Here is an 8,455-nt window from a genome sequence, read left to right as displayed (position 1 = left end):
CCTCACCACCAGCCCCTGGTCTCTAGGTTGACATTATTTATAAACTAATGACAGAGCAATAAATATTGTAGTAAATAGTTGTGGGGTGACATTTGCTGAGCTGAAGTTATAGGCAGCCGGAGAGTGTTTCTGTTTGAAATTGCTTTCACCATTCTTCCCATTACAATGACCTACAATGTACATGAAAATGCTTTGACCACCCCCTCCCCAAATGCATTGCCAGTTCTTAATAAGATCAATAGAGCTTTCAATGGAAACCACTTGATGTACACTCTATCCTCTGAGAGTCCCTTGGCAAGCTTTTGTGGTGAATTCAAGAAAACCTAGTACCCATCCTATATGGGCACATTTCTAATTTTTTGCATAGGGTATTTACTAATGCTAACTCCATCTGAGATTCTCTGCTGGTGGATGTTGGGTTAGAGGCATGCAGTATCCTTCTTAAATGAGCTTGCGTCAGGGTACCTGGGTGGCTCAGTCATTAAGAAATCTTAATCTCCCTTCAGCTTGGGTCATGATCCCAGGCTCATGGGATCAAGTCCAAGATCAGGCTCCCTGCAGGGAGCCTGCTTCTCCCTCTCCCACTGCCCCTGCTTGTGTTCCCTCTTTCACTGCACTTTCTCTGTCAAATAAATAAATAACATCTTTAAAAAAAAAAAAAAGAGCTCACATTGCAGGAGGAGGGAAAGCATATGCAAGAAATTCAACACACATACAAAGTATATCTAAGATCTTAAAATGTGCAGTGAGAGGCATAGATTAAGATAAGTGATTTTTAAACACTCTAGGTCAGGGAAATATTCCTGAAGGGGACCACATTTGCCTTCTACCTTGACTGACGTGTAGGATGTCAGCTTTCCCTTGGTGACTACAGTCTCTTACATCTGACTGGTATCCAGCCTGTTCGATTTGTTGTCATCTTCATTCCCTTTGTTCCTCATGCATGTATCTTTGGGAGCTAGTTCAGGCACCATCCCCTCCATGAATCCTCCACTGATAGCCCAGTCATGGCCAGGAACCTCCACTCTGCTTCTATAATAGGCATATTTATATATTTTCACATTGTTGTGTATTGGACTTTTTTGCATGTGTGTCCTGCACATCCTGTTGTAAATCCTTTATTATAAAGACAGTGTCTCTATTTTTCTTTTAATAAAGAGAGTGTCTCATTCACTGTGTAGCCCCTGTGCCAGCATAGGTCTTGCCATATGGTGGAGCTCAATAAATGTTTAATAAATGGGTTGGATGGCTGGTGACTGGGTGGAAATAAAATATATCCCAAGTGCATGGAACAATAAGAGCAAATACCTTCAAGTAGGAAGGGCAAGTTATGTAAAAAGGAATAGTAGGGGATATGGTCATAAAGGAGGTGTATCTGAAGGGCATCAGGCTGAGAATTAGGGAATCTGTCTAGGATGCAATAGATGACCATGGTCAACTAATGGGATAATTGTCTACATCAGTAGAATTCTATCTGTAGTCATGCCTGTGCTTTGTGGTAAAATCTACCCCTCTCTTTACTCATCCCAGGATTTAAAGCTTTCAACTTTGTACATGATCCTATCTTAGCTACAGCAATTAGTCAAGGGGTGGACAGTGAACTAACCAGGGAACCCTGCCTTCTGGTTTAACCAAGGATGTACATGTGACCCAAATCAGTGCTCCTGGAGAGTTCTATGGGATGGTTGTCCAACCAGCACCAAGCAGAGAAATGTCTTTCCTTCCCTGGTGGTACAATTCTGAAGGTATGTGCTATTGTTGACCAAATCCTTCACCACAGAGAAAAATGGGTCTAAAGTTACAGATTCAAAGTGCCACACAAAGAGGAACAAAGATAAGAAGAGAAGATTCTGGTGCCAGGTGTCTCAGCCTACAGCCTGTCCTTCCTGGCTAAGCTATTTGAAGCTGGGCTTCTATAACCTACAATCAGATTCTTGGAGTTGATAGCCTCTCTCTCACCCTGATGCCACCAACAGCAGGTCTTAAGGTGATCTCAGAGACAACCCAAACAGCCCAAACAGCCCCTGCCTTATTACCCCACACTGTCTCGAAACCTATTCCAGAAGATTGTAATAGGAAGTGAACATGCATCTTCTCCCCCAAGAGGCATCAAGATGGAGCCAATCATGTCTACACCTGTTTATCCTTCTCATCTCTAGGACCATGTTCAGGGGAGTGTTTATTGGTCAAATCCTCCCAAAGAGTCCCAGCATCTCATGACATCTGCCATCACTCAGATTCAGAAAGAGAAGGAGTCAGAATAGGACTACTTCAACTCTCCTTCACCAAATCATCCAACCAAACAGCACATTGACCCATGAACTCTGTCTCTCTTTTGTGATGACGAATGAATGGACCCTGTCTCTATTTAAAGCTAACCACTCCACATTGCACTGGATCCCATCTTCTCTCACCCAGGAGGACTTTGTTCTTGTACTCAATCCTCTCTCCTACACCATCAAGTTTTCCTCTTTCCCCTGGATCAATCCCAGTTATTTATAAACCTATTGTAATACCTCCCAACGTCACAAAAGGGAAAAATACTGCTGACCTCCTATTCTCTTCCAGCAATTGCCAATCTCTTTTCCTTTTTAAAAGCCAAACTTCTTTAAATAGTTAGAAATAGAGAGAAGGCTTTCAACAAGACAGATAATATATATATAAACTAAACCAGACTTTGGTGTTTAAGAGAGGTAACAAAATAACATCACCTTCTTCAGAGTCTCACAGTCAAAGACAGAGGATGTCAAGAGTCATGCGTTAAGGGGTATAATAGTATAGAACAACTTCTGTATCTGTTGCAGACTTTTTGCTATGGCATGCAATAACAGGAAGAAAAGAAGCAAGAGCTAGCTGAGAGACCTAATAAAAAATAGACATTTCAGACTCTTGCCTTGGCATGAATTTGCATCTCATTAACATCAAGCTGATAAGAGGTCTTATTTCCACATTTATTAAAGAAAGAATTATCTTTTTTCAATGGTACTTGAGTCCAATATTATACACATTGCACATGAAATGCAGATGAAGTTTCGAGCCCATCATACCCTAGGTTTGAAGGCAAGAAATGAGCTGATAACAATTATATGTAATTTCTCAAGCCACAGACTAGATGTCACTTAATCTATTTAGTTTCCCAAATAACTCTGGCAGAATTAATAATTTCTTCCTTCTAGTCCTATGAAGTTTCTGAACATACTTCTCTAACTGTAGGGTAGAATGTAATGGAAGGAGAGTCACAAGTTGAAATACCATGGTAGTGTTCTCAACTATAAAACGGGTATGTGAGAGGGTCTATCATTTATAATGTGGGAGAAGATTAAAAAAAAACAATAAGCAATGTAAAGTAATTATCAAAATCCCTGGTGCTAAGTGCCTGTTAATTATTCCATATAATGATTCCTTGCTTTTGTTCCAAAAACAAAGCTGCCCAGCAGTCTTCTGGCCAGACACCTTACTCCCAAATAATCACAGTTTAAGGAGCCAGGCATCTGGCTTTAAGTTTTGTTTATTTGTTTGTTTGTTTTTTGTTTGTTTGTTAGTTTGTTTATTTCTTTGTTTGTTTTTCCAAAGAAAATAGGAGACAGGATGAACAATAGACCTTGTTCTCTAATGAGGGGATCTCTTCTCAAGGGGTAACCAGACTTTTTTTTTTTTAACCTAGTTGTAGGACTAACTACCTAAACATAAAGAAACAAGAAGAAATAGCAATTCCATCAGCAGTTGCTCTGTTCAGTTCCTTTCTCTTATAGGGAAATGGAACACAAGTTCACCCATGACATCACGCAGTATGACCAACATTGTACATGCCACTTCGATGTCAAAGTACAATGGTGTGTTCAGAACTAAGGCAGAAGTGAACGTGGCAATGGGAGATGGATTATATAGATGTATAGAACTACCCATCCCTAGATTAAGTGGTCCACACCTTACTATAGATTTTGGTTACATTTTTAATACAATGAATCTTCTCAAATATTATATCAGCTATCAGTTGTTACTACCATGGTTCTGTCTACCTTCATCAGCCACCATAGGATCTAAACAAGGACTGGAAGGGTTCTTTTATCAATAAAAATAATACGAGGGGAGTGCAAGCATTCTGTGATGCTTATTCTGGCTTCTGTTTACCACTTTGGCTTGGAAAAGGGGGATGTGGACTTGAAGGGGCACTTCTGATAAGGTGCTCGTGCATGTTTATAATCCATATGTCACATATGCTTTCTCAAAGGACACAGAGCACAGAAAGGAAGGGACGCCATCTTATAGGCGGGTTACTGTGGGCAGAGAAGAATCAGAATCCAGGCTATTTGTGCATCCAATTTTATGGTTCGTGTTTGACTCAGCCTTAGCCTCCTTCTCCCACCCTCTACAATTAGCATTTCCCTACCTGGGAAGTCACAGACCAGCAATAAACAAACTCCAAGTTTCATTTCCATAAAATGACTGAAGATGGGTCTCCTGAGTGAAGACCGCCTTCCACCCTTCATCTTAAAAATTTAAACCAGCAGATTTGATAATAAATGTTAAGGGTGTGCAATTAACATACAAAGTGGCAGCTGGAAAGGGCACAGCAGACAGGCGTCTGGCTGGAGTCACTTCTGTGCCCTGGAGATACAAAATAGCTAATAAATGCTGTTCCCTATTTATGTGTTGCCTTCTGAGACACTCTGCTTTGAGTGTTTTCTTAGTAGAGAGTTCATCTGGCCTCAAGAACTCACCCCAAAGGAGGGAGAGGCCACTGTTTTTTCTTTAGATTGGCAGGTAGAGAAAGTAGATAAACTAAGAAATTACATGAAATCCCCCAAAGAAGACAAAAGACTAGGGTAACTTTCTTCTTTCTCTCCTCCTCCTCCTCCTCTTCCTCCTCCTCCTCCTCCTCCTCTTCCTCCTGCTCCTCCTCCTCCTCCTCCTCCTCTTCTTCTTCTTCTTCTTTTTCTTCTTCTTCTTCTTCTTCTTCTTCTTCTTCTTCTTCTTCTTCTTCTTCTATTCAGGTGGAGTTGAAGATAAGCTCATCCCTTGGGCTGAAATAATCTATTAACATATGTAAAATGCTTGCAATGCAAGCCCACACACTGTAAGTGCTAAATAATAGCCAGGACCACCACCTTCATCATCACCATCACCACCACCAGGAGGCTTCCTCTATTTGTCTCATACAACCGAGCAAACAGAGCCTGTGTCAAAACCAGCTGAACATCTAGGTTGTAGAGACGGGAGCTGGTTCCTGGTAAATAATAGCTCAGTCTCTGAGCTATGCTTTGTGTAATAAAAAATAACTGGATGAAGAGCTAATGAGGTAGTCTGGTTCTATAGCTAAAAGAACAAAAAAAAAAAATTAGGTCAAATAACTTAGGTAGTCTGAATGGCTATTCCTCCACATTGTTGCCATAGGACATCTACTGAGTTCATGGAGTTCTCTGTCCCTCGGAGTCCTCATCTGCAAAGCTGGGGTCATACTATCAAAGTCATGGCTGTGTGGAGAGAGGAACTGAAATAATGCATGCAAAATGTTTGCCACTGGGGCTGATGTCAGGGAAGTGCCCTGTAAGGGACAACTAACTGGTTAAAGGACAAATCCAAGGCAGTTCAGGGCATAGACTGGACGGAGTCCAAATGACCTGGGTTTTAGTCCTGGTTCTGTCATCTATTTTCCTTGCACCAGGCATCCTTCTAAACTCATATTCTTTCATATACAAAATGGTAAAAATCATAGTGTGTACCTTATTAAACTATTGTGACCCTCTTCCATGAAAGCAGTTAGTAAATGTATATTCCTACTTCTATTACTAACTGGTTAATAACTGCTAACATTCATTTAGTCCTTACTATATGCTAGATTTGGATAAAAATACTCTTAATGTACCATCATAATTACCTCTCCCAGAAACCATATGTAATAGGCAACAGGATTATTCTCATTTTATTTTTTTCCTTTTTTAAAAAATATTATATTTATTTATTTGACATAGAGAGATCACAAGTAGGCAGACAGAGAGGAGGAAGAGGAAACAGGCTCCCTGCCAAGCAGAGAGCCTGATGTGGGACTTGATCCCAGGATCCTGAGATCATGACCTGAGCCGAAGGCAGAGGCTTAACCCACTGAGCCACCCAGTCACCCCAGATTATCCTCATTTTCATAAAGAAATCAAGAGCATATAATAAGCAGAGAGAGTCAATTATCATATGGTTTCACTTATTTGTGGAGCATAACAAATAACATGGAGGACATGGGGAGTTAGAGAGGAGAAGGGAGTTGTGGGAAATTGGAAGGGGAGGTGAACCATGAGAGACTATGGACTCTAAAAAACAATCTGAGGGGTTTGAATTGGTGGGTCGGTAGGAGGTTGGGGTACCAGGTGGTGGGTATTCTAGAGGGCACAGATTACATGGAGCACTGGGTGTGGTGAAAAAATAATGAATACTGTTATGCCGAAAATAAATAAATAAAATAAATAAACCAGAAATCAATGAAAGAAAGCAGACAAGCATAGGGAAGTCAACAAACTAAAACTTGGCTTGGGATTTGTCTATGTCCTAAGTGATTCAGAGATTCTGTTTCCAATCTTCTTTCCTGCATTTCCTCATTGAGAAGTTTCCATAATCTATCAAGAGTTTGGCTGTAGTGAAAAGAAGGGTCATATGTACCCCAGTATTCATAGCAGCAATGTCCACAATAGCCAAACTGTGGAAAGAGTTGAGATGCCCTTCAATAGATGAATGAATAAAGAAGATGTGGTCCATATATACAATGGAATATCACTCAACTATCAGAAAGGATGATACCCAATTATTGTGTCAACATGGATGGGGCTGGAAGAGATTATGCTGAGTGAAACAAGTCATGCAGAGAAAGTCAGTTATCATATGGTTTCACTTACGTGTGGAACATAATGAATAACATGGAGGACATTAGGAGAAAGAAGGGAAAAATGAAGGCGGGGGAATCAGAGGGACAGATGAACCATGAGAGACTATGGACTCTGAGAAACAAACTGAGGGTTTTAGAGGGGAGCAGGTGGAGGGATAGGTTGGCCTGGTGATGGGTATTACATGGAGCACTGGGTGTTATACGCAAACAATGAATCTTGGAACACTACATCAAAACTAATGATACACTGTATGGTGACTAACATAACATAATAAAAAAATTTTTTTAAAGATATGGAAACAAGCTACAATTGTAAATAATGCTTTGTAATAAATTGTAATTTAACAAAATTTAGTTCTCATCTTTTTCTTGATTCCCTTAATGTTTCACAAGCACATTTGCATTAACAAAATCTAAACTTAATTCATGTCTCTACCCCTCTTCTTGAACTACACACAGGATCTTAGAACACCTTCCCTCAGACTATCCCTCCCCTGTGTTAATTATGTTATTTAACAATTTCATTTCACAGTGTGGTTAAAATCTAAAATTACTCATTACCATTTTCATGGGCATTGTTTCACAGGCTAGTTCTTGTTTGGGTTTTCCCCATGTTGATCTATTTGCTTGCTTTCACTAGTTCATACCATGCTCAGAGTTTTTTTTTTTTTTAATTAATTTATTTATTTTCAGAAAAACAGTATTCATTATTTTTTCACCACACCCAGTGCTCCATGCTCAGAGTTTAAATTTCATTTTTCTAGAGTCTAGGGTTTAGTAGTTTCCTTAGTCAAGGTATGTAAGTGGCAATCCTCTGGGGGGTTTCCTTTTCTTTTTTTTTGGAGGGAAAAGAGTTATGAAAGTGTCCTTCACTTTTTTTCTTGAGGGATAATTTAGCTCAGTATAAAATCCCAGGTTGGTGCAGATCCTGTATGCACTGAAGGTACTATTACAAGACTTCTGACCTCAGCTATCACTGTTCAGAAATCACTGAAATCATTATCAACAGAATTGATATTTCTCTGAAGCAAATCTGTATTTTCTCTTTGGTTGTTTTAAAAATCTGCCTTCCTGGGGTGTCTGGGTGGCTCAGTTGATTGAGCAAACTATTTTTGATTTTGGCTCAACTCATGATCTCAGGATTGTGGGATCAAGCCCTGTGTTGGGCTCCATGCTGGGTGTGGAGTCTGCTTGAGATTCTCCCTCTCCCTCTGCTCCTCACCTTGCTCCCACTGTCTCTCATTACCTCTCTCTCTCTAAAAATAAATAAAATCTTAAAAAACTGTGAAGAGAGCCAAGATGACCTTCAACAAACAAATGGATAATGAAGGTATGGTCCATATATACAATGGAATATTATGCCTCCATCAGAAAGGATGAATACCCAACTTTTGTATCAACATGGACCTGACTGGAGGAGATTATGCTGAGTGAAATAAGTCAAGCAGAAAGAGTCAATTATCATATGGTTTCACTTACTTGGGGAGCATAAGGAATAACATGGAGGACATGGTGAGAAGGAGTGGAGAAGGATGTTGAGGGAAATCGGAAGGTGAGATGAACCTGAGAGACTATGGACTCTGA

This window comes from Neovison vison, chromosome 4 (genome assembly GCF_020171115.1).
Source record: "Neovison vison isolate M4711 chromosome 4, ASM_NN_V1, whole genome shotgun sequence".
In the NCBI taxonomy this organism is placed as follows: domain Eukaryota; kingdom Metazoa; phylum Chordata; class Mammalia; order Carnivora; family Mustelidae; genus Neogale; species Neogale vison.
The sequence above is the reverse complement of the archived record's forward strand: the minus strand, read 5'-3'. Positions refer to the sequence as shown.